General features: G+C 35.2%; 1 long non-coding RNA gene across 2 annotated transcripts in view; it reads left to right on the forward strand.

The window, feature by feature from the left end:
* Window positions 1-15,224, forward strand: part of LOC128198439 (uncharacterized) — a 31,526-nt gene extending 16,302 nt beyond the window's left edge. For both annotated transcript variants that reach the window (XR_008251163.1, XR_008251164.1), the window contains exons 2-3: window positions 4,741-4,895; window positions 13,048-15,224. This is a non-coding gene — a long non-coding RNA (uncharacterized LOC128198439). The remainder of the gene's footprint in view (window positions 1-4,740; window positions 4,896-13,047) is intronic.
* Window positions 15,225-17,052: the final 1,828 nt, after the last annotated feature.

Below are 17,052 nucleotides of genomic sequence, written 5' to 3' on the forward strand. Positions count from 1 at the left end.
GAAATTTTATATGGAAATGGATAGAAATATTTTAAAAATACCATCTCGTTCATTAATCAGCGGATTAGATACACGAATTATTTACGAGCAAAGCTAAAACGTACGGAATTTAATTTAATTAGGGGATTTTAGTGGCACCATGTTGACACCCGCTGCGCTAGCAACCCAGCCCGTCCCGGCGTATTTCATCCGCTGTCAAGCGCCGACCAATGGCGTGCGAGCGTCGAACGCGTTCCAACTTTGAAATGGTGGAGATAATTTTCATTGTATATTATTTTGTGACAGGTCGTTATTTAGAACTTTTTATCGGTCTCCGCTTTCGATGTTTCCTCGAGATCGTCGACCCACTGATTTGCATCCTTTTTGAGAGACCATATTTTTTACCGTATAATGTAAGGTTGGTTATTTATATTTTCCGCTGCAAATGATTTGGACATTATTTAGACATTACGTACGATACCCACGATCTACTCCCACGATATTTAAAATATAAGATATATTTTTAAAACATTTCAAGAACTCTGTCTTTCCATTACTAAAATCTTATTTTTAACTTCCTCTGCGAATTTTAATTTGATCTTCTTTGTATAATATTGAGCAATAAAGACTTTATCTATCTAAGATGTACAGACCCTAGCAAGTTAGGTGAACCAAAATGACATTTGTCTGCGCAGGTACAATTTAAACAAAGTGTTAGACGGATCCTCGGAGCTTGCCTAATACATAAATGATGTCAAATAGTCAAAATCAAAAAAAAATCAAAAATTATTTATTTCAAGTAGGCTCAGTTTACAAGCACTTTTGACACGTCGCAAATTGTAGTGGCGTCAGCCTGTAGCTATTTTACTTAAGGCGGATTTACATTTGTCTGACGTGACGTGACGTCACAACACGACACGTCAGACAAATGTAAATCCGGCTTTAGGTACTCGTGATACCTTTTACCATACGTCGCTAATGTCATGTCAGCAACTGACGATCAAGTAATCTGACATGTGTGTATATCGCATATCCTGTGCCTATGTTTATAGGACCTAATAATGTAAAGCATAAGAATAACGTTTATTTAACAAAAAAAAAACGAAACTCACGAAATTTTATATAGGTCGTACTTTTGAGCTTTGCATCAATGCTAAAATGTTTACCCTGGGTCATATATCTGTGCACGCCACTGCTAGCATAACACCCGAAAATATGTTACAGCACACATTTTAACTTATACTTTACCTAAGTAGACCTTGTTGGTGCTTAAAACTCAAAGAAACTCAAATCACTCACTTTCAATTTTACTTATCGATTAGTGTATTAATGGACTGAAATATTGATATAGGTATATACGTTATATTATTTCTCCCGAGCAAAGTCAACTACTAAAAACTTCCATAAAACAACAATTTCAAACGGGCCATTTCGCAGGAAAAACAGCATCCCCGTTGTGGAGGGGGGTGGGAAATGGGGGGTGCCCAAAGAATCCCGCTGCTTTATGCCGCGGAATTACGACTTAGACATTTCAAACAATAACTCTTGCCATAAATACGGACCCGATTTCTTCACGCGTCATATCCCCGTTTTTACTTTGCTTGGCCGAATTTATTTGGAACGATCCTTTACCTAATATAGAGGTTTGGAGTAGGGTGCCCATTCGCACGCTTACTAAACTACTAATAATTAATGTCAAATATTTGAGGACTATTCAGGAAAATCCTCAGGAAAGTACAATCAATTTCTCAAATTAAAATGCTTATATTTTAGAAATTAGGTAGGTATACTTACTTATCTATAATTGTTGGATCCATACTTACCAGTATACGTGTACCATACCAGGCATCTAAATATGACATATCACTTTAACTTCGCATGCTCATAAATCGCACGACTGTTGATTCTTGAGCAAGCTCGAAATAAGCATGCTCATTATTAGCAATGTCGCGATACACATGCTAATAAGTAGCAACTGTTCAATAGTAGCATGCTTTCGTGCTCGAAATGAGCACGTGTAACAGTAGCTTTATATTATATTAAGTTAATAAACAAATATATATTAGGTAGGTACATATTTGTTTATTAACTTAATAAATAATTATATTTATGTAGAAAGGATAAAAGCATTCGTCCGAAGTGAATGACTGGTAGATTACGTACACTATTATCGGACCAAGGCACTTTTGGAACCCTCGTAACATTAACTTTAAATTTTCAACGAATTGTTATGCACATTATCTAATAATATTATTAACTGACGTTTGTAAAGTAAGCCTTATTGAAATAAATTAATTTTGACTTTGATTTTATTCGTTAAATATGTGACAGTACCTAAGACAAATCCTATTTAGGATGTCCTTAATATACCTACACCAATATTTTACTGTGGATATGAAAGGTATGATACTATGAAAGAAAGGTACTTACGTACCTTTCTTTCATTTAAATTCTTCGGGCAACAACAATAATTTATTATTCATTCCATTTAGGTTAGGTTTGAAGTATAGTGACTTTGTTTTTGAATTATTTTTCTTTTTTTTCTTATCTATAAGTTTTTAGGGACTTTTATTGATAACATGTCAGCCCCATATTTTTCAATTTATTTAAATTACATTATATTAGAGCAGTTGGTAATAGGTAGGTAGGTATGTAACGAAGTTACCACGAGTCAAGCAGCGGTTTAGAGCCTGTCAAATATAAAATGTGAATATCAGCTCAAAAGCCCGACCCCCATTCGGGTTTCTAATCTAGAAGCGTAATAAAAGTCCACGTAATAAAAGTGCGCATTTTCACGTAGCCCGTAAAATTATGATAACGTTCACGTACTCGGAGCTACTAACCGCACACGGTTAGCTACCAACGTAGATAACGTTCCGAATCACATACGGTAATACCTACCTGGATACCTATAGGTACTAACCAATGTAATTATTTAAAGAAATTAATAGTAGATTGTTATACGAGGTATTTTAGGTAAACTCGGTTTCTATTTAGCGGCCATCGCCTTACGGCTCGTGCCCTACCTCGTATACCATGGGTCTTTTTAGCCCCTTGTATAACAATCTACTATTTTTCTCTGTTGTAAAGTACCAAGACTGAATCCACGGGTCCAGGTTCAATTTGGTACTTCATAAAATTACAATCTAGTCTACTTATGTGGCTAATTGGTAGTAATTTTTTGTTTATATTTTTATTAATTAATTATTTTTTAAAAAATAATTCTTTACACGTTAGCCCTTGACTACAATCTCACCTGGTGGTAAGTTATAATACAGTCTAAGATGAAAACGGGTTAACTTGTTAGGAGGAGGATGAAAATCCACACACCTTTCGGTTTCTACACGCGATCGTTTCGGAACGGTAATTCGCTTGGCGGTACATTTTTGTCGGTAGGGTGGTAACTAGTCACGGCCGAATATATTATTACCCATATTAAGATAATGTCCAATAACTTATAAAAAGTTAGTGAAAGACTAATCACTAACTATTACGTCTTTAGGTCACTTTGTTCACGTGATCTTCCATGACCGTTTAAGTCTTTTTCGTAACTTTTCGTTCACTGTATTCGACTTGGAGAAGCTGGATTGCCTCGATTTTTACGTGATGGTGAAGTCTTTGTGACATTTGATGAGCAAGAGACATTTTTTGAATTATTTTGTCGACGTTTTCAATTTTAAGGTTTGCATACAGTGGCGGAAAAACATCGTAAGGAAACCTGCATTCCTTTTTTAATGCAATTTTTTTAATCTTCTTTTTTTTGTTTCTTTTCTTGAATATGGTTTCGCAATACATTTAGCCAGTGATCAAGTACCTAATAATTTTAATCCAATGATTTGCCCTATTAAGCAGAAAGCGATCAAATATAGTTCATCGCCCGTCGTTGGCAGTCAGTCTTAGTCAAGTTACGTCATACTTTATTATGGCGAAGGCAACTTTACTAAAACTTTCGATAGAGTCCACCGAGAAAATCGAATTAACCACTTAAAATACTCTTGTTTAATCTCCACTCCACGTGCGCATCTTTACAGAACTATATTGAATTAAATGCATTCTAATTTATTACAATAAAACTCTAAAATGCAGAAAATCAATGAAAATAAAACGAGAGCTTTATGACATGATTCCTAGGAATTGCCGGATTTAGTCTAGGCTAGTAGTTTCAATTTATAATTGTATTTTTGTGTGCAATAAAGTATTTCTTCTTCTTCTTCTTCTTCTTCTTCTAGTACTCTACACCTAGAGAATTACGGTAGGTAGGTACGTTTGACAACGTGTGTGAAATAGGTCAATCTGCAATAAATTACCTTGGTGGACTATTAGCCTTACCCCTTTCATTCTAAGAGGATACTCTTAGGTACCTACTTAACAATGAGCCGAATATGGGTTGTTATTGATGATGATGATGATATAACAACCTTCGCATTTGCATTTAGTTTTTTTTTTAATTTCAGTTGATAAATTAACCTAAAAGTTGGTCTGAGTATACCTAAAATCTGAATAGGTATGAACTGATCCTGTTTCCTACAATATGTTAGTTTAGGTAGGTACGCATAGGTACAAAGAATTTAAGAAAAGGCAGTAGCATAATATGCTAGCATAACCACACACATGTATTTTGTGAAGGAGCTAGGTGTCTTGGTAGCTATCGAATAAATGATATTAGGAGCCAATTGAGACACCTACTAAGGTGTCTTACTATCCTCGTATACATACAGATTATAATTTAACATTAAAGATCATATTTTTCTTTTATTTCAGGTTTTAATGTCATAAACATGCGACGAATATTTGAATCAAAGGACAATGGATCATACGCAGTGTACTTCAAAAGATTCAAGAGAATTAAAACCAAGTTACAAAAGTTGTATCAGAAGTAATAAAAACCTATCGACCTTTAACGGTTTATAATTTTGGTAAGTTTGATAAAAATAAAGTAAAGTAACTAGGTACGTTATACAAAGCCCTTAGGTAAAGTGTTGGCTTAAATACAAAAACACACTTAAGATTAACGACTGAAGTCTCCGAATTTGCAAAGCATTAGCCCCACTCGGCACTGTACTCGTATCCCTTACCGCAGACGCCTGGTACCCCCCCATAAAGGTGGATTAATACAGCCGAAAGCCCAACTTACTTAATAAATATAAAAGCCTTCTCCACCCACGCTCGTAAACCTCCCACTGTGTTCCACCAAGATTACTTATATCGCGACCAGCGAAATATAGCCCCCGTTTTCATTACCGCGGCCAATTTTGATAGGGACGCGATGAAAGTTTGTAGGTCACGGTATACTGGTTCGCCATTATCAGCTCTATGTAGATTGCGACGCTCGCCTGCCTTGCTTTCTCCCAGATAAGGTTTTACGGTCGCTCCGAAGAAAGGATAATGTCCCTTTTTGATGTAAAGACGGAATTGTAAGCGATCTGGTTCGCCGGTACGTTAGATAACAGTTCGTTTTATATCCTACGTAATGTCAGTACCTACTACTTAATAATATTTTTAGTGATGTTGATTAACTTAGAACAAAATAACAAAGAAAAACTATCTACAAAGAAAAATTAGATATCTATAAATCTATACTTAACTTTCAAGGAACTTTTATCAAGCCTATACTCGTAGTCTTTATAACATAATATAACTAAAGTACGATTATTAATTCCAGTGAGTAAAATGACAAGTGCAACTGTCACTGAAATGTCGTTTTACTGGCTGGAAATGTCATTTTACACTTATTATCATCTTATTTTAACGAACCACCAAACGGTCAGGCCCCTCTACTATTCAAACGAGAATATAAGAGAAATATGGAATCGGAGGTTAGAACCACCACAGCCCATTTCTAACATAAGGAAATCATAGATGAAATCTACACAAAATACCGTGAATTTAATCAGGTCGCTCTCATGTATAATGCATGTGTAGAGGTAGGCTCGGAGGCCCCGTACCCGAAAGTAACAAAGTTGCAATAATTTATGGCGGGTCGGTTTATGGCTCCGGCCAACCCAGCATATGCCTCGCACCCAACTCGTTGGAGTAAGTATCTGTGATAAAATATACATGCATGTACCTATCTAATAAATCGTTAAGTAGGTATCTTACAAAATACATATAAGAAAATCTATACATTCCTATATATATAGGTATATGCACCTAATATGTACATACTAGCGGTCATCATCATCAGCCGATGGACGTCCTCTGCAGGAAATAGGCCTTTTGTAATGACTTTCAAACATCACGATTCTGAGCCGCATCCAGCAAATCCCTGCGACTCACTTGATGTCGTCAGTCCACCTGGTGGGGGGTCGACCAACACTGTGTTTTCTAGTGCGGGATACCATTCCATTTTGAGACCACAACATCTATCAACTCATCGAACTACGTGACCTGCCCCTTGCCACTTCAACTCCGCGACTCTTCGGTGACTTTGGTTCTTCTGCGTATACTAGCCGTATCCTCATACTAGCAGTATGTATAGGTTATAAGATATTTCTACTGAAAGCTAAGCTAAAATATACCTGTATTTGAACTGAATACTATAAGATTGAGAAATTTACATACCTTGCTCCTTCCCATGCCACTAGTGCAGTGTGTGGCAGGCTCATTATCAAGCGAAATTTTCTCATCAATTTCAAATTTTTTGGTGATCGCGCAGTTGTTAATATCCTTAAAGTTGTTTATTGTAGGATAGCCAAGATTAAGTGACCTATAGCTATTGGAGTAACCATCCTAGACTGAGGTTACAACAAAATACCTATCAGCCATTCTCTCTAATAAGCAAGAGTATATATTATCAAGGCTTTTCTTTTTAGTTAGATACATAAACTAGAAATAAAATTTGAGCACTTAATTATTCTCCATTTTTAACCGACTACAAAAAAGGAGGAGGTTCTCAATTCGACGCGCTTTTTTCTTTGATGTTTGTTAGTGTTACTTCATAACATCGTCATTTCTTAACAAATTTTGATTTTTTTTGTTTTTTCAAAGACAGAGAGATGAGATTTCCAGATTGATCCCATTACATTTTCACAAATATCGGTTCAGTAATTTAGTATTTTAGTTAAAGCCTTGCAGAAAATACTAAAGTCCAATTTTATTGTCACAAAGTTTTTATATTCATCACAACATACATCAGCATACTAATAACACGAGTATGTAAGTTACCTATTACATACATTTTGTAGGAATTTGCCTTTATCAAAAACTTGTGATTTTATCTCTGTTTACAAAAAACATTAGGTTAGTTCATAGTTTAATATCTACACCAAAACTTCTGAAACAGCACACCTGTGTATATAACCACTTGTTTCAATTAATAAAACTCTTTACGCCATTGAAAGCAACTAAGTAGTAGTAGGGAAATCACCATAAAAATAACACTTAATTTTAGTTCGCAATTACGACGCCGTTAAAGGGCGGCTGCCTCTCGACAGAGCTATTACATTACCTCCATACTTACCGTGCTATACGTACCTACGTACGTACGTACTGTCTACTTAATACGCTTTATTGTACTATACGTAACTGTTGTGCCATGTCTGTTTGTTTAGTCAGATCAAAGTTTTTAAACAAAGGTTAAAATTAATTTAGTTAGCCTAAAATTAACCACCCATAGCTATGTGTATTTAAGTTGATTTTCGGAATCTTAGTAAACGTAAGTTATTGTAACTTCTTATCTATTCCTTTGGTGAATCGAATGGTGATACAGTAGTCGGTCGCCAGGGTCTCGTCAGTCTGTCTGCAGGCTGCACCACGAGCAGGTGAGGTTAGCAGTTGGAAAAGCTGTCTAGCCCCCCCCCCTTACACCCCTGTACTTATTATTACAGTACTAGGTACTGTATAAAACGTTGCATCATACGTGATTGCATTCCAGCCCTATCTTATGTACATCTAGGCATATAATCATAATAAAAACAAGAAATAGTGGTTGTTAGGCGAATCACAGAAGCATCGTGATAGTGTCAAAAAGTCACAATCATCAGCAGTATATCATCTCCTCACGTTCCTCTATTATGTAATGGACTGGAAAACCTCCTTGTCGGGTAAAGCGCGGCTATCTTTGTTTAGCTCCAGTCGTGTTTTTCTAGCCCCCAGGTTGTGGTATCTTAGCCTAAAAATCAATCCAGCTAATCCGTTTAGTTTAATTACCTCAGTAGAGGTGGAGCGGTTTCAAAAACCGGTGATTTTTCGCCGTCTCTCTCGACGCCATCGCCGTCGGAACCTGTGATTGCAGAGTCGGCTTTTTGAAGCACACGATGTAGAGGACGTTTATTCGCCTTTTTATTCTTTACAAGTTATCCCTTGACTACAATCTCACCTGATGGTAAGTGATGATGTAATCGATCGGCTAATTGTTAGGAGAAGGATGAAAAGCTACAAGCCCCTTTCGGTTTCTACGCGACATCGTACCGGAACGCTAAATCTCTTGGATAAACCGTGGATAAAAATCATAATATTAAGCTGGGGTCTCTATGAAGACAGAGGGCAGCATTAGTCTCGTAAAATACACGCTCGCCGCGCTCATGCACTTAGCCGCCGGCGTCGTAAACCGACGCGCAATACAAAAGAACTAAGACTGTTCTTTTTCAAGCTTAGATACTTTGGTCTAAGTACTGTGTTAGTTAAATAGATTGTTAGGTGTATCGTATATAACTCAAAGAAAGAGCAGGCCGAATAAATCTATTTTTTCTAATAGATATACCAACATTAAAGTTGGCTTTTTACTGGCGGTGACTAACGAAACGTTCCCGTAGATCAGTCATCAAGCGACGAGACAGTACACCATGCGGTTTTAATCGGTTGAGGTCCGACATAACTTTCTTGCCTCCTCGGTAAAGAATAGAGTAGAATAGAATATCTTTATTTGTCCACACACAAGTAATAAAATAAAATAAACAAACAGAACATTCAAAAATCTGGTCGTCGACAAAAAGATATCCACCTCAGCACGATACCACAGCGAGTGGTGGCGCTGGTTTTCAGGTGAAACCTTGTGTGTTCACGGACGTGTCTACGACTATGGTTAACTTAAAACTCATACATAAAAAAAGTAAGTCACGAGAAAGTGTCCATGAGGATTTGCCCACGTAAAAATGTTGTCTAGTTTATTTGTGAACACATGCCTTTTAAATCTCAATATCTACTGAAAAGGACATTACCATAAAACTAGTAAGATTATCCTTTTAGAGCGATAGCCTGTGGTGGCCAGATTATTAAGCAGTAGCTTTTTGCGACTGACCTTGAAACTTGAGCTGAGATCGGGGAAGTACCTACTATCTTCTGCTTATTTGTGCCGCCATCTCTGTGTCTGAATGGCATGGGTATAGGTAAGCTTAACAGAGATCCTTCACATAGGGTGGCACTATAAAGGACATACTCCTAATCTTTGCATACCCCGGGTTATTCTGTTAAAGGTGAATGTTGTTCACATAGGACATAACTTATAGACAAACTAGGTATATAGGTACTATTACCTACTCCATTAGATTATACCATTCGCTTCATTTATTTCTAAAAAAACTTTTAATGTATGTAGGTCCCTACCTACTCGCCTACTTGTATATCACAGTAATTGTTATGAGTAGCTTCATAGTAAGTAATTTCCACACTGTCAGACCCGCATCTATTAGACGAAATTCGTTAAGATAATGCGTATCTACATAATTATTAGAACACCAGTCATACCCCCAGAGTTTTATTGCATAGCAGTAATTAAAAGCACGTGCCGTCATAATAAACATCAATTCGCCTTAATTATAAATAGCTTAATCTCTTACACTACATTACGTTTATACGAACCTAGTGTAACGTTTTTAACTAACCAGCGATTTTCTAGAAGTAGAAAATATATAGCTAGATAGCTACTCGTAGATAATTACGTCACTTATTATTGAGAGTCACGCTAGAATTACGTACATACCTACCTATTTGACTATTATTAGTATTATTTTTATTTCTAAAAGCTCAAATATTACACAGAGGTAGTATTGATATAGGTTTAGACCAAAACTACTAAACCGATTTTAAAAATATTTTCACCATTGAAAAATAACATTATCAGCGAATAACATAGGCTTTTTTATCCCCGTATTCCTAAGGGAATGGGAACTACAAGGACGAAATCACAGGTCCGTTCGTAATCTGATAAAAAAAACATACAATTAACTCAGGCCTATGGCAATATTTACAGTAGGAAGAAACAGTAACAAGTAACTAAGTATATGAGTAAGAAATATCAAAATGGAATCCTATACTAGCAGCAGGAATTGTTAAGCTAAAAAGCCATCATAGACGGCACGAAGCCATAAATTCCGGTATATATTAGTGCGTCATACGCCTAATGCGATCGAATGACGAAAAGTAACGGCCTTGATAACGAGAGCTATAAACAGAGTCGCGGGGAATTTCACTTGAGTGCTTTCTGGCTTTGGGGGTGCCACGACTTGATAAGGAATATGGAATGTGGTTTGGATACAGCCGGCGACGCAAGTTTGACTACAACTCTCCGTTGTTAGCAGGATAACTATTGAAAACTGTTAACCGAGTGGATACTTTAAGGTCTACTGTGTGCATACAATAAACATTGTCGGTGCCTAATTGTATTGCGATAATACTTAGGTATAATGTTATTTGTTGTGATTAATTTCAATTCACGCATAGTAATTACATTTTTAATACATACATAAACACAATAAGTACGTTCGTACCTATTCAATATTTATTCATGCAGCTGTCGTCTTATATACTTTAAGGAGGTAGGTACATTGTATGTGCTCATACATAATAATGGTATGAAAGGGTATCTTCAAGTAGAAAGAATAGGCCTCATGACAAGCGTATTCCATTGTAGGTTATGTCTTTGCTCACAATCACGGGCAGGCATTAGGTGTGACCGAAGCCTAGGGCTATAGTATAGCCATTACCAATAGTATTTTAATATCTTACTAACGCAAAAGTTTGTATGGATGTTTGTTTGGATGTTTGTTACGCTTTGACGCCGCTACTAATAAAGAGATTGGGCTGAAATTTGGATTTTACTCTGGATTAGCACATACGCTACTTTTCATCCCGGAAAAATAGGTACATGGTTCTCGCGGGATTAGTGAAAAACTGAATTCCACGAGGGCGAAGTCGCAGGCTTCCGCTAGTTAGGTCATAATAAATCTACTTAATAGAATATTATCTCCTACCTTTTACAAACTTACTTATGAGTAAGTATAGATTCGTTTTAACTTAAAATAAAATAGAACCCAAAATTATTTAGAGAATGGATGCGGTGTCCCGTTTCCTGTTGTTAAAAAACGCGTTCCTAAAAAAATCCATCCTATATACCTACTCTAAAAGAATAAAACTCCCTAAAATTTTATATTCTTTCAAAATGTATTTACCTAATTAGTGGACACAGTTAATTTCAAATTCATGTTGAATTATAACCACATTATAGCTAATTCTACATGAAAATTCCTTAACGCTAGTAGTATTCCTCTTTTAATTAGAAAGAATTTTCAATTGCAATATTAAATGCAGAGATGTACAAAATGGTTTTAAAAAAGCATTTAAATACAAAATGCAAAATACTTTTGAGATTTACTATTTCAAATGCAAAATACCAAATAGGATTGCGTTTGGTATTTTAAATGCTAAATGCAAAATAGGTATTTTCAAAATACTTTTTCAAAATAAAATACCTTTTGACCAAATCACAGATAATTTGTATTTATTATGAGAAATAGAGACATAGCCGAACAAAAACGTTCGTCATAATGTTCGTCGTTTTCTTTTCGTGTGACATTGTCACTCGTCAAGACTAAAGGCGCGCACTTTGACCAACGAATAAAAAAATAAAAACCAGCCAAGCGCGTGTCGGGCCACGCGCAGAGTAGAGTTCCGTAGATTAAATGAGCAGTTTAATTCCTTATGTAATGCACAAAAATACCGATAACGGTGCCCCACACCATGTGATAGAAGATAAAAAATTCATCCTCACTTTGCATGTAGGAAAGAACCCCAAAAACAACTTTTTTTCGAATTTTCTTTTTACTACTTTATAGACGTAATTAATATGCATGTATATCCATACCAAATTTCAGCTTTCTAGTTTTAACAGACTCTGAGATATTTTATTTTATTTACAACTTTACCTTTTTAATTAACTCATAATTTATTTTTAATTAATAATTTTAACCTAAAAAAATATTATTAAAGATTTTATTACCTATATGACTTTGTTTACATTTTAATATACACGCTCATGCTAATTTACAGATTTCTAGTAATTATAATCACTGCGCTAAGCCGCGGTCGGACGGACAGACGGACATAGCGAAACTATAAGGGTTCCTTGTGAACTACGGAACCCTAAAAAGGGCGCGCATGGCTAGCAAGCGCCTCTATTGGTCAAATTCGGCAATACAAGCGTCATTCGTTCATTTCGTTTTCTTTGACTGTTAATGTAGGCTAAACTTAATCACAAAGTATTTTGCATTTTGAAATGAATATTAAAAATACAAAATACATCTCGAAAGGTATTTCAAATAAAATACAAAATGCTTTTTAGTAAAAAGCATTTAAATGCAAAATACAAAATAGGTATTTTGCATTTTGTATTTGCATTTTAAATAGAAGTATTTCAAATAAATCACATCTCTGATTAAATGTCGAATATGATAAAGAGTATTTTATTCAAGAGTTAGTAGGTACCTACCTACTCATTATCATTAAGTTTATATTATACCTATTGTTATTTATCAAAATTCAAAACATTTGATTTTCAGCAGGTAAAAACTCTGAAAAATCACTTAGTACTCCGAATTTAAACATACATCAACAGAAATTACAGGAAAACCCCATTCACCGAAAACCTGAAAAAAGAAGATTATCTACCACAAATTGAGCCATAATCGAGTACACACAATACACATATAAATATTTTCCTACTTCATATTTTACGAGGAATTTAATTTTCTTAACATAATTTTATTAAAAACATGAGTTTTTAATAAAATTATAAACTTACTTTTACTAGAATAAAGTATTTAAGTAATCAATTGTTTTTTTTTTAATTTTCAGAATCTTCCCTATCAAATCCCCGAGACTGTGGACTCCAAGTTAATTTAGAAGAATCGTATCTCAAACAAGCGACTCACGGAGCTTACACACACAATGGTACCATTTTGCAGCCCTAATTTTTTATCTCTGTCGCTCTTTCGGCATCGGCATACTGTGTTCTCTTTCCTGTTTTAGAGGGATCGAGTATGGCGGAAGCTGTGAGGGAAGTAACGGGGACAGGATGTTGTAAGGGTGGAAGGGTGCTTGTTCAAGTGAAATGAGTCGATTTTAAGGGTAAATTTCAGAGGGGAACAATCATTGACCGTAATACCCATATTTGTATGCGAAGCTAGTACCAAAATTAAAATGGTGTGTGCATAAATACCTAATTATATAAGTGGGTACCTACAGTTCGTGCGCTATAGCATGGTGCGGGTGACAGTTCGTTTCACTCTTGAAAGTTTGTCGCGATTCACCGTATTAGTACGTTTTATGAACGTCATAATTGAACTGTCACCCTCACTATGCTACAGACCCTTAGACCATTTAAAGTACAGACCACATAGTATATTCCATAAAAATTTTATGGTGTAGGTATAAATTACTTGTTGTTGAAGTTTTATTGATATTTGTCACAGAATTTCATTTACAGCAGGTAAAAGCTCTGAATAATCATTTACTACTATACTATTACTGCAAAACATCAACAGTGAGAAGAAAGACCAGGAAAACTCCATTTACTGAGAACCTGAAAAAAGAAGAATGTCAAATAAAAATCACGATATATACCTATGTTTTAATGCAGTATGATATTGTAGGAAAGGAAATGGTATTATAAAGGCTGCGTAGAGTTGTCACCGAGGTATTTACTTACAAATACAGAGAATAATTTTGGATTTTGTGTCATTTGCAAGATTATAGCATGATACCACACCATATACGAAATGAGGAAAAATATATTACATTCAAAATGAAATTAAGGGACTATCTGGTCGATAAGTGCTAGGTACTACGCGGCAAATGACTACATGCATGAAGAAATTGCATTGCATTGAAATGTATTAAAGAAAACCAAAAATAAAATCAGTATCACGCACTCGACAACTAAGGCAAACAAACTGGGTATCCTTCCTATATAACTTGCATTATATTATAATAAAGTGTAACTAGTATAATAATTACATTGTATACATAATGTAAATTGTATGGTATTGCTTGAATATGAAATAAATAAATAATTGGATATTTATATTAACCTGTTAAATAAGAAAATCCTATTTTGATTAAATTGTAAGTCTTTGACATTTTTATCATTACCACATTACTTAGATAGAAATTGTCCGCTAGACACGCCAAATTAGTTCATTTTTCAGCGAGCCTCAATAATTTTTCATAGAGCTATTAATACAATAGAATCACACCTTAGTAAAAGTGGTAAAAGATAGGTAGGTACATTAAACTATAAATAACTATACATTATAGATCCATCCGTATAATAACATTGGTAACTTCTAACTACACGTCCAGAGAATTGCCTGCGTTGTGTAATTATGTCCGAAGTTACCGCCTGCAATTACCTCAGTAATAGCTCAGCAGGTTAATGAAGTCGAAGGCTTGAAGCACTACTGAAGGACCTCACGATACTTCCAAGAAACAAACTTACGAGTATTTAGAGCATTAGCTAGGTTCATAGGTAGATATGGATAAGTCTAAGTTGTAAGTTGTCTTATAGGCACTCGCACGATAGAGAACAGCTGGCCTATTCACTATTTGATCTTTAATATGAATCAAATCTAAAACCTCAAATCAATTGACAAAATAGGTATCTGATATCCACCAGTAAGCACCGAATGACAATTTTACATTGAATCTCAATTTCTTATATGTCAACCAGCATACGTCAATGATAGTGAATAAACCTGCAGGTGGGTTGGGTACCTATACTATACTATAGCCTTTCTTGATGGGTACTTACTGTTTACCAACAAAGAAATTAGAAATGAAGGTAGAAATAGCATGTCATTTCATAACTTTTTTATTTTAAATTATACATGGTTTGTTTATAAAATGTTATATAAAATATATTAACCATATCTAAGCTTATTGATAAAATTTATGTTAATTATTTTTATTATTAGGGGCAGGGTCAGAAGTGGCAGGAGAGAGATTTTTTGTTTAAGGGCCAATAAAACATTATTCAGTAAATTTTTGTTTTATTTTATATTTATAATTATTATACACAAACAATGAAAAAAAAATTGGCATGTTTCCAAATAAACAAGAAAAATTTAATGAATTCAATACCAAAGTAGCAAATTATGCTTCGCCGTCCAATTAAAACCTCCGTTTTAAAAGTGTCGGAGCCGAAGTCGGAACCGAGGGTGTAATAATAAGCGAAAGTTTCGACTTCATGGAGCCGGAGTCGAACCTCCGTAACATTCCTGGTGCAGACATATTATCTTTTTTTTTTATTCTATACAAGCCCTTATAGCCCTTGACTACAATCTCACCTGATGGTAAGTGATGATGCAATCTAAGATGAAATCAGGCTAACTTGTTAGGAGTAGGGTGAAAATCCACATCCCTTTCGGTTTCTACACGACATCGTACCGGAACGCTAATCGCTTGGCGGTACGTCTTTGTCGGTTAGGGTGGTAACTATCCACGGCCGAAGCCTCCTACCAGCCAGACCTGGACCAATTAACAAAATCTCAATCGGCCCAGCTGGGGATCGAACCCAGGACCTCCGTTTTGTAAATCCACCGCGCATACCACTGTGTCACGGAGGCCGTAAAATCTACACTAAGTATCTAAGATATACATCCATAGATAGGTAGGTACTCTTACATGTTTCCCCACTCAAAGTATCCCTAATTCATTAGCGTAAAGTAAACTTGCGAGGTGGTCAAGGGAGGAAGGTACGCTCCCTTCAATGTTAAATCACGTCAACAACTACATAATTTATCTAGAGCCCTAGAGGGTTGCCCGAAACTCGTAGAGTTAATTCCATTGTCTGAAGCTCTCTACTCGTATAGCTTTCTATAATATTACTGTAGTAAGTACGTACGTACCTACAATTAGTTATTAAGCAAAGGTAGGTAGTAGGTAGGTAGTTGAATTAGACACCCATTAGGGTACCTAGGTAGGTAGGTACAACCAAATGCATCATACCTACGTAAGTACTAATAATAATAAATAAATTCATTAAATTAAAGTTGTACCTAATTCTGAAATCTGTTCCCATTTTTTTACAATCCTTGATTTCCTATCTATGACCACTTCCTATATATATCATACATTTCATACTTTTAATACAGCCTAGGCATAACAAACCATTAAGAAATTATTAGGTAGGTACATATAGGTACTGACATTGATAGCTATGAGTAAAATGTATCATCTAATCCTATCGAAGAAAATATATAAAGGTGCAATAAACTGTCGATACTTTAAGTAAGTAGGTAGGTAAGTACATAATATGCCATGCCATGGCATACATAATATACATTTTACTAAAAACGTGCTAAAACTACAATATTACAATACTAATATACCTACCTGTCTATAGATACTATACCTACCTATCAAAGCCTATGAAAGGTGATACACCTACCTACACCAGATTCGCAGGGGACACTAGCGCCGGTCATACTTATATCCTAGGTAACCTAATTAACTATAATAATAGAAGCCTAAATAATAATATAAACATAATGTAAACAGGAATTGATATCAATAAATGTAATCAAATACCTTTAAATACCAGAAAGCTTCTTTTCCAAAAATTATCTAACGCCATCTAAATTAAATTTGTTGAACTTTTTAGCTGATCATAACTAAAGCTCAAATGTATTAAGGCAGCTTTTTAACTTTTACTACCGCCATCTATGCACAATATAGTAAACTACTTCACAAAATTAGAGCTTTGAAAGCTTGTCCGTTCAATAAGAACCCACCCTTCTCATTTTGTAAACTTTTTAACATCTGCGTGAGGATGATATTTAGGGTTTTCAGGCCATATTATTA

Source organism: Bicyclus anynana, chromosome 10 (assembly GCF_947172395.1).
Source record: "Bicyclus anynana chromosome 10, ilBicAnyn1.1, whole genome shotgun sequence".
NCBI classification, from domain to species: Eukaryota; Metazoa; Arthropoda; class Insecta; order Lepidoptera; family Nymphalidae; genus Bicyclus; species Bicyclus anynana.